This window comes from Peromyscus maniculatus, chromosome 21 (genome assembly GCF_049852395.1).
Source record: "Peromyscus maniculatus bairdii isolate BWxNUB_F1_BW_parent chromosome 21, HU_Pman_BW_mat_3.1, whole genome shotgun sequence".
NCBI classification, from domain to species: domain Eukaryota; kingdom Metazoa; phylum Chordata; class Mammalia; order Rodentia; family Cricetidae; genus Peromyscus; species Peromyscus maniculatus.
In genome coordinates, this window is record NC_134872.1 from 65,964,355 (window position 1) to 65,984,997 (window position 20,643).

The 20,643-nt window shown below is 35.3% G+C and overlaps 1 pseudogene; it reads left to right on the forward strand.

The window, feature by feature from the left end:
* The first annotated feature begins 18,660 nt into the window (after window positions 1–18,660).
* On the forward strand, window positions 18,661–19,581 carry LOC102903645 (cyclin-dependent kinase 4 pseudogene; annotated as a pseudogene).
* The last annotated feature ends 1,062 nt before the right edge of the window (window positions 19,582–20,643 follow it).

Sequence of the window (20,643 nt, forward strand, 5' to 3'; positions counted from 1 at the left end):
GTATCTTCCTCCCTGCCCTCCCACTCTGTCCATGTTCCAGGTTGACCTTCCCATTTACCTATGTTCTCATCCCTCACTCCTCACCCTCTGTGGATCTGCCTAGGCTTAGTGTGCTGGGCTCTGCTGACTCCCCTTGGGAGACCTTGATTTGGGGGATGTTGGGATGCAGGGTGGCTTGGGAAAGAAGGCTGGAGGTTGGAAGAAGGGAGGAGGGAGGAGGGAGGAGGGAGGAGGGAGATCTGTGGATAGTATGTGGAGTAGAAAATTTCTTAATAAAGAAAAATGAAAAAAAAAAAGAATCTGAAGACCACTGGACAAATGAGACATATGAATAAGAAGTACAAATTATCTCAAGAAAAATGTCTGAAGAAAAACAGTAAAACTGACCTAATGTTATTGCACATTTCCTATAGGATAAAATTTCATAAATTTTCCCAAATTAAAAAAAAATTCTCAGAAATGCTAGAAGTGGTCATTCTAACACATGCCACAAAATAAACTTTATTGTCATTTCAGCTAAGTGCTGCTACATAATAAAAGTGTGACATTGAAAACAATATTGGAATTGCTTCATTCAATATAGCTATTACTTTGAAAGGAATTGGGTACCATCATTGTGATACCTGCCTTCCCAGGAAACTTGAAATGATTTTAGTATAAACTTAACTACCTGGTGAATCTTTAATGAGATCATTTATTTGTATATGAGGCTCCACTCGTTCCATGGATTTTTCAACACGAGGGAAAGAGATACATTATTTGTACAGCTAAAATAAAGTCAGAGAAACTAAAGTCCTATTGAATGTGAAAAGATGCCAAATTGCTGTTATTGAAATACTAAAATATCTTCATCTTGAAACAGTTCATTCCATGTTTACTCAATTTATTAAAGAGTTGAGGATTTAAATAATTGGTTTTCTTTCATTTAAAAAAAATCAATAAGAAGACAAAAACACTTGTGCCATCAGCTAACCCTGTGTCCATTGGCAAATAGTAGTAGTAGTAGTAGTAGTAGTAGTAGTAGTAGTAGTAGAAGAAGAAGAAGAAGACATATCTTTAGAATTTTAGACTCTAAACCCACACAAATTGATGTCTCACTCTTTCAGTTCACCATTCATATGGTACACATATTTTTTGAGATGTCTTAAAGAAGTCTCAAACACTGAAGCACAGTCAAATTTTCATGTTGACTATCCATTAAAATGCATGTTGCAGAAGCCATTCTTCCAATTATGAGTTTTCAGTTGTAAAGGTCCCATCCTGTTAGTTAATTTGTATGGACTTTGCTATGACTGATGGGGAGTGGGCAGAGAGAGAGAGAGAGAGGTGAGGGGAAAAGAAAAACTATGCAGGAAAACATTATTGATGAGACAATTATTGGCTTAAAAAGGCAAATGGAGGTGATATTGATCCAATTCCTCTTGAGATTGAGAAACAATCCATCAAGCTACTGTTTTAGCTTTCCTTTCATTGCTTATGATCACACTGTGCTCACCCTGACCCTGTTCCATGATGAATTCCAGCACTTTCACAGTTTTCAGACACTCGGCCTGGCCACACCAAAGCTCAGCGGTGCAGGCTTCCTTTACCAACTTGCTTGAAATGGAGACAGGATCTGAAAACTCTGATGGAAGATTATGACTCCTACAGCAGTTGCTGAGGATAAGTGTTTATAGATAGCTGATCTCCCTACTCTCATGTTCTCACATTCTTCCTTTTGGAATCATCTTTTTCTACCTTAAAAACGTTCTTCAGTCCATGATTACTTAATCAAAATAAAAATATATGCATATTATTTGGCAAAAAACCCCTCTAAATCCCTCTCACCATCCCACTGCCTCCTTCAACTTCCTCCAATAAAACATTGCTGTAGAAACGCTAGTTCCTTTTTACAAAATGAACAAGAGTCTAGAACTTATTACCCACTTCATGATTTTCAAAAAATGCTGCAGGCAATAATTATATAAATATTATCTCTTGGTAAACAAAGATAGAAGACTTTGGTCAGGAAAATGATTATAGAGAGTGTTGAAAGACATAAATACATTAGAATTTTTGTTGTAATATATGATCTTAATAATATATTTAAGCATAATGACCTCTATTTTTCTCAGTAATATCCAATATAAATAAGATGTGTATAATTTTTAATGTTTTGGCAGTTATAATAAAATAATTAATTTATATATACATTTAATTTAGTATATCAAACATCATGCAATGTTTAAACATTATTAAGATTATGTACATTTTTTTCTAGCTAAAAACTTTATGGTGACGGTTAATCTTTACTGCCGAGTTGACAGAGTTGGAGTTGTCTATGGGATTAGTAAAGCACGTAGCTTTGAGTATATCTGAGATGATGCTGAGAGCGCTGATATAATGGATTGACTGAATTCCTAGTGGGTTCAGGGTATGATGATGTTGTTGGCCAGTAGTAGAAGTTAGAAGCAGAGCTTGCAAGAGAAAATATGTGGAGGGAAGTTGAGCACCACAGTGCTTGGGCCTCTTCCTTTATCTTCCTCAGTTCTAAATCATTAGGTTATGAATGGTATCACTCGGCCACACCCTCCCCATCATGATGAGCTAAAATACAATTTCCCATTTTCAAGTTTATTTTCTTGGATACAAAAAAAGACTGGAAACTACAATCACATTTATGGGATATCTAAATTTGGTGGCTAGTTTTTCAATGAAATTATTTGAATTTTATATAAATTTATATAATTTATTGTTGAAGATGGAAATGTAAATGCCTCCAGCTTTCTAAAGACATTGAAGAATTTTCAAGTAACTAAAAATTTTTGTTAAATTCAAATTAAAATAATTAAATTTTGACTTAATATTTATTAAACATTTAAAAATAGTTCATCCTAAATTGATGAAATTTCAACTGTTCTTTATCAATACATGTATTAGATATTATAGCTCTGAATTTTTATATTAAGTAAAAATTCATTTATCAGAGGAAATGTCCAATGAATTATGTGGTACTTCTCCAAGGTTAGTGGAGAAATTCATTCTCTTTTTATGATAAGCTGTTATTCACAATGCCATAGCTACCAAAGTTTGTCCTCTCAGATATTTATAACATACATCAGTCCTCTCAATGTATCATGCTTCCAGTATCCTTCCTGTTTTGAAAGAGTTATCTGGTCACATTGTAAACTCACTCATATGGATAAAAAGATAAAATTTCAAATCTCACCACAAAGTCCAATGTATGCTGCCAAATATGTGGCTTCAAGAGTACAGTAAGCTTCTTAGTTTCCACAAATTAAATTACGTAGCTGTTTTTACAGTAAATTCCCTTAAAAACAACCACTGGGCTGCACAACATATGAAAGAGAAAATCAATTATGGTTCAATAATGCCACTCTCGCAATCAATTAGAAATGAACAGAACTGCCTTATTTACAGGAAGCCAGTGGCATAATTCTCTGTCAGATATTTTTTTCATTTGTGGATATCAAGTAACATTAGTTTAGTGCTAAAAACACAATAACTGGAATCATCCGTGGAAGAGCATACATTTATGCCAGCAACACTATAATGATTTCAAAGAATTGTTTTGCTATTCTATATTGTTCTATTTAAATACACATTGACATATGTGTAAAGTTTTATGGAACCTTGAATATAAAGTTTAAACAACAGAAAGAAATTAACTTGGATTATTTTATAACTTTTGGTAAGATGTAGCTATGAGAAATTGTTATCTCTCACCAGTATTGAAAAAGACCCATTTTTACCAATGAGGAGGCTTTTGCAATATGTTCACCAAATTCTGTAATAGAAATCAGGTATTAATTTTGATTTTAATTATTTTGAGAGAAAATTGAGAAAATAATCTGTTTCAGTTTTAAAATATGCATTTATTTTTATGCATTAAAAACAATGCATCTATTTGTAAGTTTATTTTTCATAATACATGAAATTTTAATAAAGACCAATATCATTTGCCTCTGTATCTCACTGGTTTAGTTGGCTAATTTAGATAATTGGTTCACATAGATTTAATATTTTTTAATCCTTTGACTCTTTCCCATTAATACAAAGAGAAGTATAATTCAGGCAGATGTCTTGTAAATGTGTACTTATACAACATGTGCACTTCATAGAATGTCTTTCTGCTAAGGCCATAACTATACACACAATAGTTTAATATTATTCACTGCTTATTGATCATCACAGGTAATTAAAACCCTTACACTTGACTAATACATCTTGTGTTAGTAGTTGTACATGAAGAGCACCAGAGGAATTAATTGGAACATGAACCTGCATCTGTGCCTGGCATTAGCTTTCTAGACAGATATAGGGGTGAGCCATCACCTCACTGATTATATTACTTTACATATCTCTATGTTTCAGTTGAGCATGGTCTATACTTCAATTCTTCCATTTAACTGAAGTCCTTTGTTTCTCGATACCTAACTTTCAATTCAGTTTTGTTCCTGGCTTGGTGCTGAATTCCAAAGAGTTCATGGAATATCTGAGAAGGATTATTTGATTGGGAAACCCAAGTCTTGTAGTTTCTAGAAATGTCTGATATTTATAATGGGGTCAAAAGCTCTGCTTCTCTTCATATTTTTCTTAATAATACTTAAGTCCTAATACCTGTAATAGTCTCAAGTGTCTCCTGAATACATCACTGTGAGAGAAAGATTAGCAGCTCACTCCATTAGGGTAAAGACTATATGTTTTTGATTATTATTTTAAGATAAATTACATTTTTTTGTGTGGGGGAACATTTGTTTAATGATGCAAAGATGTGTTGCATTCTTCTATGTTGCATTTGTTTAACTGTGAAGCTGTATTACTTTGCCTGTGTAATACACCTGATGGTCTAACAAAAAGCTGAACGGCAGACGGAATAAATAGAAGGAGAAATCTGGGAGGAAAAGAAGAAAAGCAAGAGAACAATCAAAGGAGGATTTTAGGGGCCAGCTACCCAGCCACACAACCAGCCACAGATTAAGAGTGAAAGTAAGATATACAGAATTAAGAAACGGAAAAATCCCAGAGAAAAAATATAGATGGGATAATTTAAGTTAAGAAAAACTGGTAGACTGTAGGAAGGAATAGGAGGTGTGGCATGGTTGAAGAAGGTGTGTCACAGGGAATGGGCACTGAGGTTTCAGAAACCCACACCAGGTCTGTTCCTGCTCTTATTGCCTAATGTCTATGTAAGCTCTCAACTACTGCTCCAATGCCACGTCTACCTGCTGCGATTCTTCTGACAATGATATTCACGGACTCATCCTCTGAAACTGTAAGGAAAGATTAAATGCTTTCTTTTTCTAAGTTACATTAATCATGGTGTCTCTTGGCAAAAATAAAACAGTAACTAAAGCTAGATATAATAATGAAATTTTAGTTGTCCATATCCCAGGATTTCCATCTCCAAAATCCTAATATGACAAGTATCTACAAATGTTTCAAAGCATGATTAAAGAAAAAACAGATTCTCTGGTTTCTATAAAGGATTGGGCTAGTTTTTAATCTGTTTACTGATGAAATATAGTGAGATTATTACATAGGCAATGATAATTATGCCTCAAATATTATTTGTTAAAGTTGATTTTTCTTAGGTTCTCTGAAATTATATTAAAATTTTATACAACTAATAAAACTTTTAATAAAATAGAACGTTCTCATTCCCTTAGAGTAATTTAAAATTTTTATTTTATTTAGGATGAATCAGATAATATACAAATATTGCTTTTATATTGTACTTTGTGATTAAATGTTACTACATTTATACAAATTGTAACAAAGACATACAACTTAATTCTATTATATTTCAGGATGATAAGACTCATAGCATATGCCAATAGATGTATAAATAAACTAACTTAATGAGACATAGAATTAGTTTCCTAATTACTTATGTTCATTCTTATCTAGTCAATCTGTATAAGACACGTAGTCTTTGATATTTTCAAAAGATACTAAATATATATGTAATATATTTGAAATATTTGAATTCAATCATATTTCCAAGTATTAAGAACCAAGAAAAAAAATGAGTGCTTAAAATGTGACAATAGAAGAATAATAAGATATCCTAAATTTATTTCAAATGTTATAGACATTTTTTCCTTGGTGAATTTAATTTGTATTAATAGCATTTACTATTTATTACCTTTACCTTTAAAACTGCCTAACGAAAACAAATTTTAATGTTATAAATATCTTACCACTAAATTATGTATTCTTCATCTGGACTGTAAATTAACTTGCTTTTGGTCAAATTCAACTTGGTTTACCACTTTGATACTCGGTTTTCTTTTCTGTCAGATACAAACTGCAGTTGACATTGATAGATGTTCTTCCAGTCCTTGTAAAAATTGAAGTATAGGATTTCACTATATTTGCCGGCCAGGTAAATAATAAGATATTTATATATTTTGGGCCTATCAAATGTATTTTCATTTCAAATGAAATATCCAGCTCACCTGAGATTAGAACTGACTTGTTCACTATAGTCCAAGAGTCAGTAGAATCTTTTCAGAAATATTAGAATCTGAAAAAAATTCATTTTATTTTTCAATGTACTTCAAAAATATATTTTAGATGTATTGACTAGGATCATGCATTTGCTACAGAAAGAAACCTTTGAACTAAGACAAAGCTGACATAACACTCAATATTGGACTCATTTTTATATTTTCAGAGATGGTCAGTAAGTTTTGCATATCTATTAGATTATTAGAATATTTAAAATATAAATCTATAACACATATTCTAATGCATTGGATTTTATAATATAAAAAAGTAATTTTAGATGATTGGATTGAATTGTTATTTTTTTAAAAAAATATTTACAGTTTTCAAATTGTGAGGAAACTTTATATTTAGCTATTAATAAAAATAAAATTGATTAACACATGGTAAATTCACTACAAAGCTGTGTTTTGTTAAATCATCAAAAATTGAATTGTTTGAACAAGTACATCAAGCATTTGTTACTTAGTTACTTGAAGTCCTACTGAACAATAATTAGAGTCTTAAAAGCTCATGAATATTTAAAACAGTGTCTGAGGATCCATGTTCTCAATTCTCAGATATACTGAATATAATAAGACGTTTGGGTGAGTACTGCAGCATAAAATGAAAATGATATACATGTTATTAGGCAGGGACTTTTTTTAAGAATAATTATACACAATTACCATTTCTATTTATTGTGTGGGTTTATTGTCTCATCAACTTCATCTTTAGGAAAATAGTGGAATTCTTAGCTCATGTGCTTTTAGTTATTGAAACAATCTCTGACCATTTCATTTGCTTTTTAATGTTGTTATCCCACTTATCATTCTGAGAGATGCATATTACCCAATCATAGTTCTTTCTGAAAACTGGCTCTACTTTGTCCACTGTTCAGTAATATGTACATAGAAGTTGACATTTTGTAAACATATCTAAAACACTTCTTCACTTCACAAAACTGCATCTTAACTTTGCTCCTTTTCAGCAGTGCCCTAAAGGTCTCGTGTGTGTGTGTGTGTGTGTGTGTGTGTGTGTGTGTGTGTGTGTGTATTTATCTGTATATATGTGTGTATGTACACTCATATGTAGATAGAGATAGATAGATAGATAGATAGATAGATAGATAGATAGATAGATAGATAATTTATAATTTGATTCAATAAAATAATGAGATTGAACTGGGGCACCAACCAAAAATAGGTAAATCTGTCACAAGAGCTATAGGTTACTAACTGAAAATCCCATTGCCAGAAGTGTACTTCGTCCCTATGTGTTGTTATTCAGGGAAGACCCTGAGCACCCACCCCAAACAATCCAAGTTATTGCTGTTATACTTGGTTGTCCAGCAGTAATTGGTAGTAAGACTCTATTGCTGAAGATACAACACATTTGGGTTGCAAGTCACCAAGAAATCAAACCATTACTGATCTGTAAATGTCCTCAAAAAACGTTCAAGAATCCCAATTTGTATGAACTCTTTGAGGTACACTTCCAAACTTCCCAGGACGATGAGACCACAGTTGTGAGAGCGGTATGACAGCTCTGGCGGTAATCAACCCCCTTCTGAATAATTTTGAGGCTCACACTGCAGACGACAGTGTTAGCGGCTACCATCAGTGTTAGAAACACAGTGGGTTTTACATGAATCTGGGGAGATGCTGAAGGAATGAGACACTGAAAACAGTAACCCAAATTTGACACTTTGTAACTTCCTAGCATGTAACAGATTTAACAGTTGCTTTTGTTGTTATTAAATTTGATCTTTGAAATTTTCATACATGTATCTAATGCATTCAAATTTGTATTACCAACCATCACTCTTCTCCTTCCTTCTTCTTCCTTGTTCATCAGTTTCATACGTTTATGAATTTTTTTGTTTGTATTTTCCTGGTTGAACAGGGCTCTTTGAGTGGCTTTGGGAGTAGAACCACTGGAGTCTGGCGGGCACACTAGCATTTACACAACTGAATACCATAGATTCCTCTCTCTCAGAGTCCACCAGTGACCTATAATTCATCAATAGGATCCCAAGGGCCTCTCCCCATTTTTGACTGATTTTGACAGGGTTTGTCTTGTATAGATCTGCAAGTAATCAAAATCACTGTGATTCTGTGATATAAATTGACTATGTCTTTGTGAAGAGTGGTGGGATTTTACGGCCCTTGTCCATACTTGCAGGATCTTTGATTCCTCCTGCCTACTCTTCTACTATGTCCATTTTAGATTCTGTGGTAAAAATGAGTGGTTGCACACCTTATTCAAACTGTGGTTACTATTGACAGGCCAAGAGTAGTTCTGCTACATGTAGATAACACTGGAAACTAAAATTATTTAAAAATATATAGCAATAAAAAATTTTAAACTGTACCAGTTTTGCATGGAAAGAGCCTTTCCTGTATCTCTGTAACTCACGCATCTGCCTATCAGTGGCTAGGCAGCTTCATTTCATAGAGACACTATGTGACGTGGGCATGTCTACTGCTGCTTTCTTTTAAAACACCCTTTCCTCATGGTAAGATGTAATAACTGTCACTCATCAAAAGTCACCTCATTAAATATCCCTTACTCATGTTACTAAATCATATCTGTCTACACTATAAACCTTAAATGATAATAAGATCAATTTCTACTTGAAGTAAGGCTTTATATGTTCTATGGTCTTTTCTTCTTTTCATCACATTTTGCCGTTTCTGAAATAAGAGTCAACTGGCTACTGTTGTATCTCTGACATTTGCAACATATCTAGAAAGTCTAAATAATTTCAAAAGCAACTTGATAGTATACTTTGGGTCAGAGAAGAAATTGAAATACTGAAATTTTCTACTGAATTAATGCTCCATGTTTATCTATTTACCATTTTTTGATTATATTTATCTTCCATATTCTCATTCTGATTCTACAGACATGGATCATTAGATTTTTTTAAAAATAAAGGCATATATCTTAATTCTTGGAAATAAATTGTCATTTTCTTCTATAAAAGCCATTTTCATCAATTGTTTAACAGTAGAATTAGGAAATAGACCATGAACTTTCCCTATTAGGAATAAGAATCCTACAGGCTATTATGGCTTATCACATTGGAATGACCAGTCTCATTTAATACTCTTCCACAGTTAAGCAGATATTTCATAGTCCATCTCCCAATTGTTACATGCACAGTGCCTCATCAGTATCCTCATAGTGCTATGTGTAACTATTTGCAAATGAATAAATGCTTTCCCTGCATGAGATTAGTGTATGATTAGCAAGTGTCTTCTAAGAAAGGAACTGATTTGAAAGCATAAAATCTAACCAATTTACAGAGCTTCCCTGATGAATTCAAGCCTGAATCAATTTGTACTCAGTCTTTTGAATGCGTTGTAATTTTGACTAAAAACTGAAACAAGATTATTTCTGTAAATCTAATATCTCCTTTCTGAAGAACTCTCTGATATAAAGTCTACTGTACCATGAAATAGATCTGTTGTACTTTTCCTTTCAACTCTGATGGCATGCCTAATAAACTCCTGCTTCATTATACAGAAAAAGCATTCATTTCTGAGATGAAGCATTATAGGAAAATGGGCTTCCATATTGTCATTCCACCTGATAGACTTTTAGGAAATCTGCAAGTGTATAATTACCAGGAGTAATCTTGTTATTACCAATTGTTCATGACCTGAAAATCAGTTCTAAATTGCTAACGGTGCAATCAGGGATAATTTCTCAAATTTAAGTGGCTCGTAGCTTTAAGAAACTTATATAATTTCTCTACCTTCATTTTATCAACTCTGAAAAATGTAATCATATTTGGAAAGTGACAGCAGTTAACATCTAATTAGGAAACAGATTACTTTATTGCAACTCTACAGTATAAAGATTCTCTATGGATACAAAAGAATGACTTAGCACTAATCAAACTTAGAGTCATGGACCTTAAAAATGACCTGCATCCAAGTCCAGCAGTGTCAATGATAGTATCTGGTGACCTCGTTGCAATTAAGTTTATTAATTAATAATATCTTTTACCACCTTTTGAGTATATTTAACTTTCACTTTCTCCACTTTGATTAAACAGATTATTAGAATCTGTGAAATTAAATTATACATTGGAACTAAACTAAAGACAGATAATGTCATCATTTCATGGCCAAAGACTTTAATTTGTTTATAGTATCCTCAAGTGATCATCTTAGTCTGGTGCTGTAGTATAAGGCACTAGAGCAATGATGATAGACAAAGATTCAAGAGAAAGATGAATTTTAGAAACAAAACAAGCTGGGTGGTGGTGGTGCACTCCTTTAATAACAGCACTGGGGAGGCAGAGGCAAGAAGACCTCTGTGAGTTCAAGTCCAGCCTGGTCTACAGAGTTAGTTCCAGGATAGGCTCCAAATCTATGCAGAGAAACCCTGTCTCCAAAAAAAAAAAATGAAAAAAAAAAACCCAATATATTCCTGTGTTTGTTTAAAAAAACATAACTTTACAGACAAATTGTCAATTCTATGGTTTCATATAACTGCCTGACAATACTGTAAAAGTAAACATTATGAATCTGACTTCATGCATTCATTCTCACTTAGAGTTATTACTTTTCCAGATGAATTTCAAGCAGATTCTATGATTTAAGATTTTAAAAAAAAGTTTAATCAGCACAAGCCAATCAACATCCTATAATCTGTAAGGTAAATATTTTTACTCAACAAAATACATCATCGTTGTAAGATTATTACCAATTTTCTGGTCCTATGTTGATTTAATTTTTATGTTCTGCTTTCTGTGTAAGCTCATCTTTCTATCATGTTATTAAACTGGTGCTGGCTCAGCATGCAAAATTCCTGTTTAAGGGTAAAGAGTTGGTCTGGACAAGAGGTTCCCCAGGTTCCTATCAGCTACTTCTGGAGTCTGAGCTGGGAGGGAAGGAGCTTTGACTTGGAATGGTAGACTCCTTCCCTGTAACTTATGCTTGATCTAGGTCTCCTATCTCTCCCTAAATTAGTAATAAATTCTCACCTTCACTAAAGAAGAGTTCCTATACAAGATGCTGTGTGTTGTGTAGTAATAATTGTAATATTTTATACTTATATTAGTATAAGTACATAATGCACAATGATGTGTGCGTTATAATATTTTCATAGTGTATATCATATACACACACACACACACACACACACACACACCATATATATATATGGTGTGTGTGTGTGTTTAAAACTAGACTTGCTCTTCCTTTAGTACTGGGACTTGAATTTATGGTCTCACAATAGGCTTTTGTTCTACCCTTGAGATTTTTTTAAATTTTGGTACAAAATGTCTGCTTTTATGCAGTTAATTTTCCAGGAATGTGAAAACTGAATACAGAAAAAGGGAGAAAAATATTTCTGTATATATAGAGTAAAAGTTATATAAAGCAAAATATTTCATGATGATGTTTGAATAGTTATTGGATGAATCACTTTGGGTACATTTATTTATAACTAAATCTTGCTAAGAAGCAATTACTAGTGAAAAAGTCTTTCTGTGGATTGAGAATTTCTAATGAGAACTGTAGACAAATATTATTTTGTGAATTAAGCATCTCAAGTATCTTGAGCAAGGAAACTATATGAGCAGGAATGGACCAGTAAAACTTAGGATATAAATGGCAGCAAAGAGACACTGAAATTTGGACAATGTTTAAAATACTATCAGAATAATGTGTAAGCCCTAATTTTGTTATCTTCTTAAAAATCATTCTGGATGTGGTCTGTACTATTGTAAAATATGGTATAGGAGGGCTATTTAAAATAACCATTTTCCTTCATTTAGAAGAGAAATCACTCTGACTGATGGGTTTATTAATAATGAAAATAGAAATAGATGTGTTTAGGATATTTTTAGAGGTAAAGTTGCCAGAACTTGATGATATATCGTTTGTGAGGAAGAAAGGATGAAGAATAACTCAGGTTTTGAAACTCATCACAGTCAATGAGGAAGGATGAAGGTAAGGGTGCTTAGAGAAATAGCGATCTAGCATTTGTGGAATATCAAAAGTTTAACAGATATCCATGTGATAAGGCAACTGATCTTTAAGGGGTGGAATGTGACTCTGCATTAGTGCCAAGTAGAGGTTATAGTGTGATTGAGGTTTACATTAGTCAAGCATTGGTCTCAATAACCTAAATAATCAACAAGTGAAAAATAAATATTCGAGTAAGAGACTGAAAATAGAAACAGCAAAAATGCAAAGACTGAAAAATAAGAAAATTTCAAGATTTAGAAAAAAAGTACAAAAGCTACAGGTTATGAAGAAATCAAAGACTTCAAGTGAAAAAATCACAGGGTATTTGAGATCCCCCCCCCTTTTTTTTGGTTTTTCAAGACAAGGTTTCTCTGTGTAGCTTTGGCCCTTTTCTGGAACTTACTCTGTAGCCCAGGCTGACTGTGAACTCATAGAAGTCCTCCTGCCTCTGCCTCCCGAGTAGTGGGATTAAAGGCATGAGCCACCAACCCCCGGCTGATTCTCACATTCTTGATTCATTTTTTGATAACTGGATTATATCTATATTATGAATGCTATGATGAGAATCCTATGATCATGGACAATGGAGTGTACCACGCGAGCAATTGGAGACATATGACCTGAAAATTGAATTCAAATACATGTGACCTGATGTAGGATATAAATGAGATTGGGAAGTATAAAGAAATTCTGACTTCATCTAAAAATTAATGTTCACATGTATTTTAAAATATATGTGATGTATAGCATTTAAAAGTTAGATGTAGTGTCAGTAAATGTAGGTTCATCAATGTAAAACAGGCACTACCCTGCTGGAGAATATGAAGACGGGAAAGGTGACAGATCTGTAACATTAAGAACTGGACAGTAACTATTTGTACCTTCTGCACATCATTGCTCTGAATCTCAGATATTTACATAATAATGAGATACACAGGGCTTCATTATTATGTTTGCTTATCCAAAAATCCAGAAATGTAATGAATGCATGAATATCATAAGACTGAACATATTCAAACCAGTTATGCTTAATAATTTATTTGTCAAATAAGGGAGACTTTACAGCTCACTGATTCAAATTGAAATTTCATCTAAATTCCATCTACCTTTTGGCACAGAACGCTGTAAAATCATGTATATGTACAAGTTAAATGCAGTTTATTGCCCTCAAATCATGTGGAACATAATCTGAAATTGAAAAGAGTCAATCACACATCCTGTTCCCACTCACCTTTCCAGTGTTCCTTATATCACCTGGAATTTTAGTGTTTTGCTACTGATTTGTCCTGAACTGCATTGAAAATAAGCACCTGCCTTGAAGATACAATACCTTTGCCATATGAGAACATTCAACCACCATGAACTTTACATTTTTTTAAGAAATATTTTCTGGACTTGGAAATGTATGTCATCATAGCTGCTCTAACTGCCAGGGGTACAAATTTGGTGATTTTTCTTTTTCACAAGCCTTCAGTTTTAGTTTAAAGAAAAAAGTGGGAATGACTGTTATGGAAGCCATAAATACTATAAGAGGTCACTGTGACTTATTCTATCTGAAGGAACTAGGCCAGGGTTGCCTGGCATGACTTCAGTCAGACACTGAAGTCACAAAAGGGTTGCTCTTGTAGATGCCTCTATGAGATTTTCATTCTTTTAAAAAAATTAATCAATAAATAGAAATTATACAAATGAATGGGATAAAATGGGAAGATGTTACATATGTGTTTCTTATGTACTGCTCAAATCAGTATAACTAGTCTATCATTTATCTCCAATTGTTAATCATTTTGCTATAAATCATATTACAAGATGCTCTGTTCTAGTTATTTGGGAAATTTTGACACCTGGTTACCAGAGCTGGGTAAAGGAGGCAGAGTCATTGGTAGAGTTTGTCCAAGGAGCAGCTGCAAATTACAGTCAGTTAGGAGTAGAAAGGCCATGTGTCCTGTGGAATTTCATAGTCCAGAGGTTGCCTGGAGCTATCACAGGGGTTAAGGAAATCTCCATCTATAATATTTACTGTAGAGGGTGAGGGCAAGGTTTCATGAAAGTAACAATATTATTGACACTTCACCTTGGATTGGACAGTCATTTTCACCATGGGATTAAAGATGAATCTCAGGAGGCAGTGCATATTTGCAAGAGTGATATATGATGTCAAAGTCAAGATGTGCATAAATTACAAAAATCAATGTGCCAAATTTGCAAAGCAGAGTGTTGAAGTGGCTCCTATGTAGGCATCTTTTGAAACCATTGTGATGTCTGAGAGGATCTGTCTCCTGTGCTCATTAATAAATCAGCTTTGGAAATACAAAGGAGGGTGAGGCACACATGAAGGCTGACATTGTTATGAATTTTGTGAGACTCTTCTTTCGAAACTGTGAGCTGGTAATAGTGTAGGATTCAGGGTGATGAGGAAAAAGAGAACCAGGGAACGCCGAGGTTCTTTTGGACTCTTTCCTGGGAGGAAGGCGATCTACATTCTAAGATTTTATCAGAAAGTCAGAAAAGGATCATCTTCAGAAGTTCAATGGGCATCTCAGTATTTTTCCATAGTTTGGGAACACAAGGACATTTCTTTCTGGTCTTAGTGTCCAAAAACTAGTGTTTTGTGCTGAGTACATACTGTTCTGTTTTCTAATAAATACTAGAAATCACGTCACTTGTGAGGCTTTTCTGCAATCATGCTAGAAATAAGAGCAAAGCATCAGACTTGTCAGGGAGAAGTCCTGGAAAGAAGCTTTGTTTACCAAGACTGATTGACTAGTTAGAACCAGTGGTATGGCAACAGGGGTTGGATTGTTGTGGGCTCAGAGGCTTCATACTATAAAACTTGGGCTAGCTTTCATCCTCTAATAATCCATTCCTTCAACACTTCCACGTCTGAATTAAGATCACACGACTAATAGATACAAACCTCTTGGCATTTATGAGCTTAGCAGACTCCTAGTTTTCACTGACCCCAAAGTTAAGAATGCCATCAGATCACCTGAGCAAAGCTTTGTTCATCTTACTTTATCTCTCTGATGTATCAACTATTGCATTTTAAACTGGTGCTGATTGATGATTTTCTTTATTCTACAATAACATATGATGTTTAGGGTAACCTGAATCTATCTCCCCAGGCCATTATCTTTTAAATCTGGTGACAGAATAAACACTTATTTCCTTTCATGTGAAAGCTGTGTATTTGTATTGACAGTCTAAAGACAGCAGTGATGGGAATAAAAGATGAGACATGCTTTGCCACCTTTAGGTGATAAAAAATCATTAACTTTCATTCTAGCTTTTACTTGCATCTAAATTCTTGTGTGCTCCTAACATCTGTTCAAACACTCTCCATGACAAGTCAACAAGTCTAACACGTGAGGTAGCAGAAGGCAGAGTGGACTGACCTTCATTAATTTTAACAGAGCCTTCAGGAATAATTCGTTTTGGAATCCGTGCATCACTGTGGTGATATAGGACAGGATCTCCCTGAGCTTTCTGTCAGTACCTGTTGTAGTAGGCAGATAATGACAGTGCAATGACGTCAAAGCAGGATATGAAGTAAAGAAGAACATTTGGAAATAAATTAATCTTCCATGTAGATATAAACAACAGAGACAACTGGAGTGATTCTATGCAGTGAAAAAAAACATTAAAACTAAGTATAAAGAAAAATAATTCCAATAGGATGTTGCTCATGTTTGAATAATAATGCAGAATTACCAGATGAGACATAGGGCAAATGATGGTTGATCCATCGAAACCCATTCCTCTATAGAGAGGATGGAAAGGATGCAGCATTATAAAGTTGTAAGAAAATACAGAGTAAGTAGATGTGTAACTGGCCATCCAGTATGATACAGATGCACAATCCTCATTCAAAAACCATTCATTTTCAGAAAGTTCAAGCTTTCCTGTGAAAATAGCTTCCAGCTAAAAAAAAATGTGGGGAGGTACACAGAAAGATATTAATTTTTTCAGTAATATGAAGAAAAGAGAAACATGAATTTCATGGTTGGCCTTAGCAGCAGTTAGGTAAAAAGTAGCTATTTACAAAGAGTTTGAGATGGATAGAGTATATCACAGTTCATCATATCTTCACTTTCCCCCAAAGGAGTTAATTTTTCTTAGATTTATTTGTTGTCCTGGAGTCACATAAATATTTTGGTTATTTCATAGATATTTTTGTTTCAATCCACTATTTATTATAGAAATGTATATTATTCAAGTAGCTATTAATTATATATTAACACTAAATCCTATTAAAAAGGACTTGTTAGAATTAGCTATAAATTGTCTCATAGAATTCAATTGTTTCATAAAATGTTGTAGGAGTCTAATGTTAATAAACATGTTAAAGCTCTCTGTGGTTTTGGTTATATATCTGAGAACTGTGAATGTCAGTTCAGTTAATCTTGGTCAAAGAATTCTTCTGTTCAACAAATTTCAAACTAAATATGTTATTATTTACCTACTCAAATTATTTCATGACTGAAAAAGTTAAGGTATTATTAAAATTATTAAAAAAATTTTTACATCTTCAAATAACTCAAGTGTTGGATGAATTAAGTAAAACTCAAAAGAACATCTAATTAAAAGTAACAGATTGAGCAGATTGTACTTATGAGTGTGTACATATATGAGTATATACATATATATGAATATGTATATATATATGAATGTAATAAAAATTAGTAGGAAAAAGGCTATGAATTCAAAAGATAGTAAGGAGGGGTGTATATGGGAGAGCTTGACTGGTGGGGGGAGATGAGGCACTGAATGATGTAATTATAATCTCAAAATATGTTTTTTTTTTTTAATTTAAAAAGTGAGAGTCCCAAGCCAATTCCCAGCTTCAAGTATCCTTAATGAGATATATCCATTGGTGGGTTAGCACTGAAGTCCTTGGCTTATTATTGGTGTGCTAAGACACTGACTGCGAGTTTCAGAGAAACATGGTCAGCATAAACATGTAAACCCAATGGTAATGGTGCACGCCTCTAATCCCAGCACTTGAGAGGCAGAGGCAGGCAGATCTCAGTGAGTTTGCGGCCAGTCTAGTCTACAAAGCGAGTTGCAGGACATACAGAGCTGTTACACAGAGAAAACTAAAAAAAAGAAAAATTGTAAATGAACATCAGTAAGCACATACTAAATATTAATAAGGTAGCCCTTTCCCAGAACTTTCTCAAAACAGACCAATTTGAGCCCAGTTTCCTGGTATGTACTACAGATTATATCTGGGAAAGCATGAAAATAAAGCAGGAGGCCATACTCAAATTCAGGGTACATTGACCAAATTGAGTTCTATAGCTATATTCTGACATTGAACAAGAATAAACATGTCTTATAAATTGAATGCAAATGTTTAACACAGGAGGCACGGAATCATGTCCAAGAACAATCCAGGGAATAGAATGCACCTGAGGTAAGAGGCCCTCTGCCTTTTTTTCCTAGAGCCTCTCTCAGTTTCCCAAGACTTTGTTCACCATACGTCATGCTTTTGACTCTGTTCTGACATCCCTCATCAAAGAGGAATTCTTTTTGTTTTTGTTTTTACTTTTATTATTATTTATTTAAATACTAACCACAGTTTCTCCTCACTCCTCTCCTGTCGTTCCCTCCTCCCACCAAATTTCTACCCCACCCCTATCCACTCCTAAGGCCTCCCATGGGAGTCGACAAAGCATGGTATACCAAGTTGAGGCAGGACCAAGCTCCTTCCCCCTTTATCAAGACTGAGCAAGGCATCCAACTATAGGGAATAGGTTCCAAAAAGCTAGCTCATGCACCAGGAATAGATCCTGGTCCCATTGCTAGGGTCCCCATAAATAGAGCAAGCTACACAACTGTCACCACGTGCAGAGAGCCTAGGTCTGGTCTATGAAGGCTCCCTAGCTATCAGTCTAGATTCCATCTGTGAGCTCCCACAAGTTCAGGGTAGAGAGGAGGATATGGGGGATAGGAATATGAGGGATTGGGATGGTCTGGTTGGGGAAAGGATGAAGAGGGGAGCAATGAAAAATATCTGGAAGCCCTCTCTAGCTCTAAGCCTGTGTGTAAGGTCTGGCCCGTAGCGTCCAGCTGCCAGGGGCCGATCCCTGGTGTATGAGCCGCAGGAACTGGCTTCTGGGCCCAGATAAAGGGGCACCCCCACAGCTCTTGGCTGGGCATGAGCAAATCTCCTGCTCCGAGCATGGTTACTTCTTGATACGAACCCGGGGCTGAAATTGGTGTCAGTGTCTAAGGATCGACCATGGACAAAGCCCGAGATAACCACAGTGGCCACTTTGTGGTCCTCAAGAGTGTAAGAGTTCCTAAAGGAGGAGCCTGAGGAAGCCTTCCCATCAGCACAGTTCCTGAGGTGGCCTTACTGAGGAAGTTGGAGGCCTTTGAGCATCCCAGTGTTGTACACCTAATGGATGTCTGTGCTACTTCCCGAACGGACCGAGACATCAAGGTGACCCTAGTGTTTGAGCATATAGACCAGGACCTAAGGACATACTTGGACAAAGCACCCCCACCAGGCTTTCCAGTTGAGACCATCAAGGATCATCTGAGGCGGCAGTTTCTAAGCGGCCTAGATTTTCTTCATGCAAATTGCATTGTTCATCGAGACCTGAAACTAGAGAACATTCTTTTGACCAGTAATGGGAGAGTCAAGCTGGCTGACTTTGGCCTCACCAGAATCTACAGCTACCAGATGGCCCTCACACCTGTGGTTGTTACACTCTGGTACCGAGCTCCTGGGGTTCTTCTGCAGTCTATCTATGCAACACCTGTGGACATATGGAGCGTGGGCTGTATCTTTGCAGAGATGTTTCATCAAAAGCCTCTCTTCTGTGGAAACTCTGAAGCTGACCAATCGGACAAAATCTTTGATCTCATTGGCTTGCCTCCAGAAGATGATGAGATACCTCAAGAGGTATTTCTAGCCCAAGGAGCCTTTTCCCCCAGAGGGCCTCGGCCAGTGCAGTCAGTGGTGCCGGTAATGGAGGAACCTGGAGCGCAGCTGCAGCTGGAGATGCTGGTTTTTAACCCACATAAGCAGATCTTTGCCTTCCGAGCCCTGCAGCACTCTCACCTACTACACAAGGAAGAAAGTGACACAGATTGAGGAGAGCGGCCGCCATTCCTCACCTCTGGACACTTCAAGCAGCAAGAACCTCGACCTCTGCCTTCCTCTGGGGCTGTGGAGAGTCCTCCACTTTTTTCTTTTTTAACAGAGAATATTTTAAGCCTTAAATGACATTCTCCACTCCTCTTTATGAGGCTTGCCCTCCCATTTCTCTACACTAAAGGGTGGGTATCTCTGTCTCCTTCCCTCCCTCATTTATATTTGGGATCTGTTTTATACAGCAAAACAAGACAAAGAATATGGCCTTTTTTTCTTAAAAAAAAAGAAAGAAAGAAAGAAAGAAAGAAAGAAAGAAAGAAAGAAAGAAAGAAAGAAAGAAAGAAAGAAAGAAAGAAAAATATCTTGATGGGGGGCGTTGTGTGGTCAGAGGGAAACCTGATGCTGGGGAAACTGTCAGGAATCCACAAGGTTGACTCGAGCTTAGACTCCTAGGAACAGTGGTGAGGGTGCCTGAAACTGCCTTCTGAAATCAGATTGGTGACTACCCTAATTGTCATCATAGCATCTTTATCCAGTAACTGATGGAAGAAAATTCAGAGATCCACAGATAGATCCTTTTTGTAGCAGACAGAAAGCATTACAGGTCCACATATGTGCAAGTCTCAGATATAAAATAACCATGGGTGCCAGTCATCAAATGATACATTAACAGCACAATACGTACCCTTATAGCTCGGGGCCCATTGTAGAAGAGAGAGTAGAAAATTGTAAGCCACAGGAGCAGGGCATCAGGTGAGAGACACCACCAAAAATGAAAGAAAGAGAACATAAAATCAGTATTGCTGGGGCTTAGTAATACTAGGGTGCATCTGGGAGGAATTGAGGGGAGCAACGAAAAGAGAATGTGATCAAGATACACCGTATGAACTTCCCAAATAATTAATAAAATGCTATATTAATGACAAAGAAAACATTTTAAAAAGTCGAAAGTTGAGACAATAAAATTCAGTACACCAGGAGAATAGTAATTATAATATATACACACCTGCCAATAAAACAGCCTGTGAAAAAAAAACTCGTTAGTCACGTGTGTGTACAAGT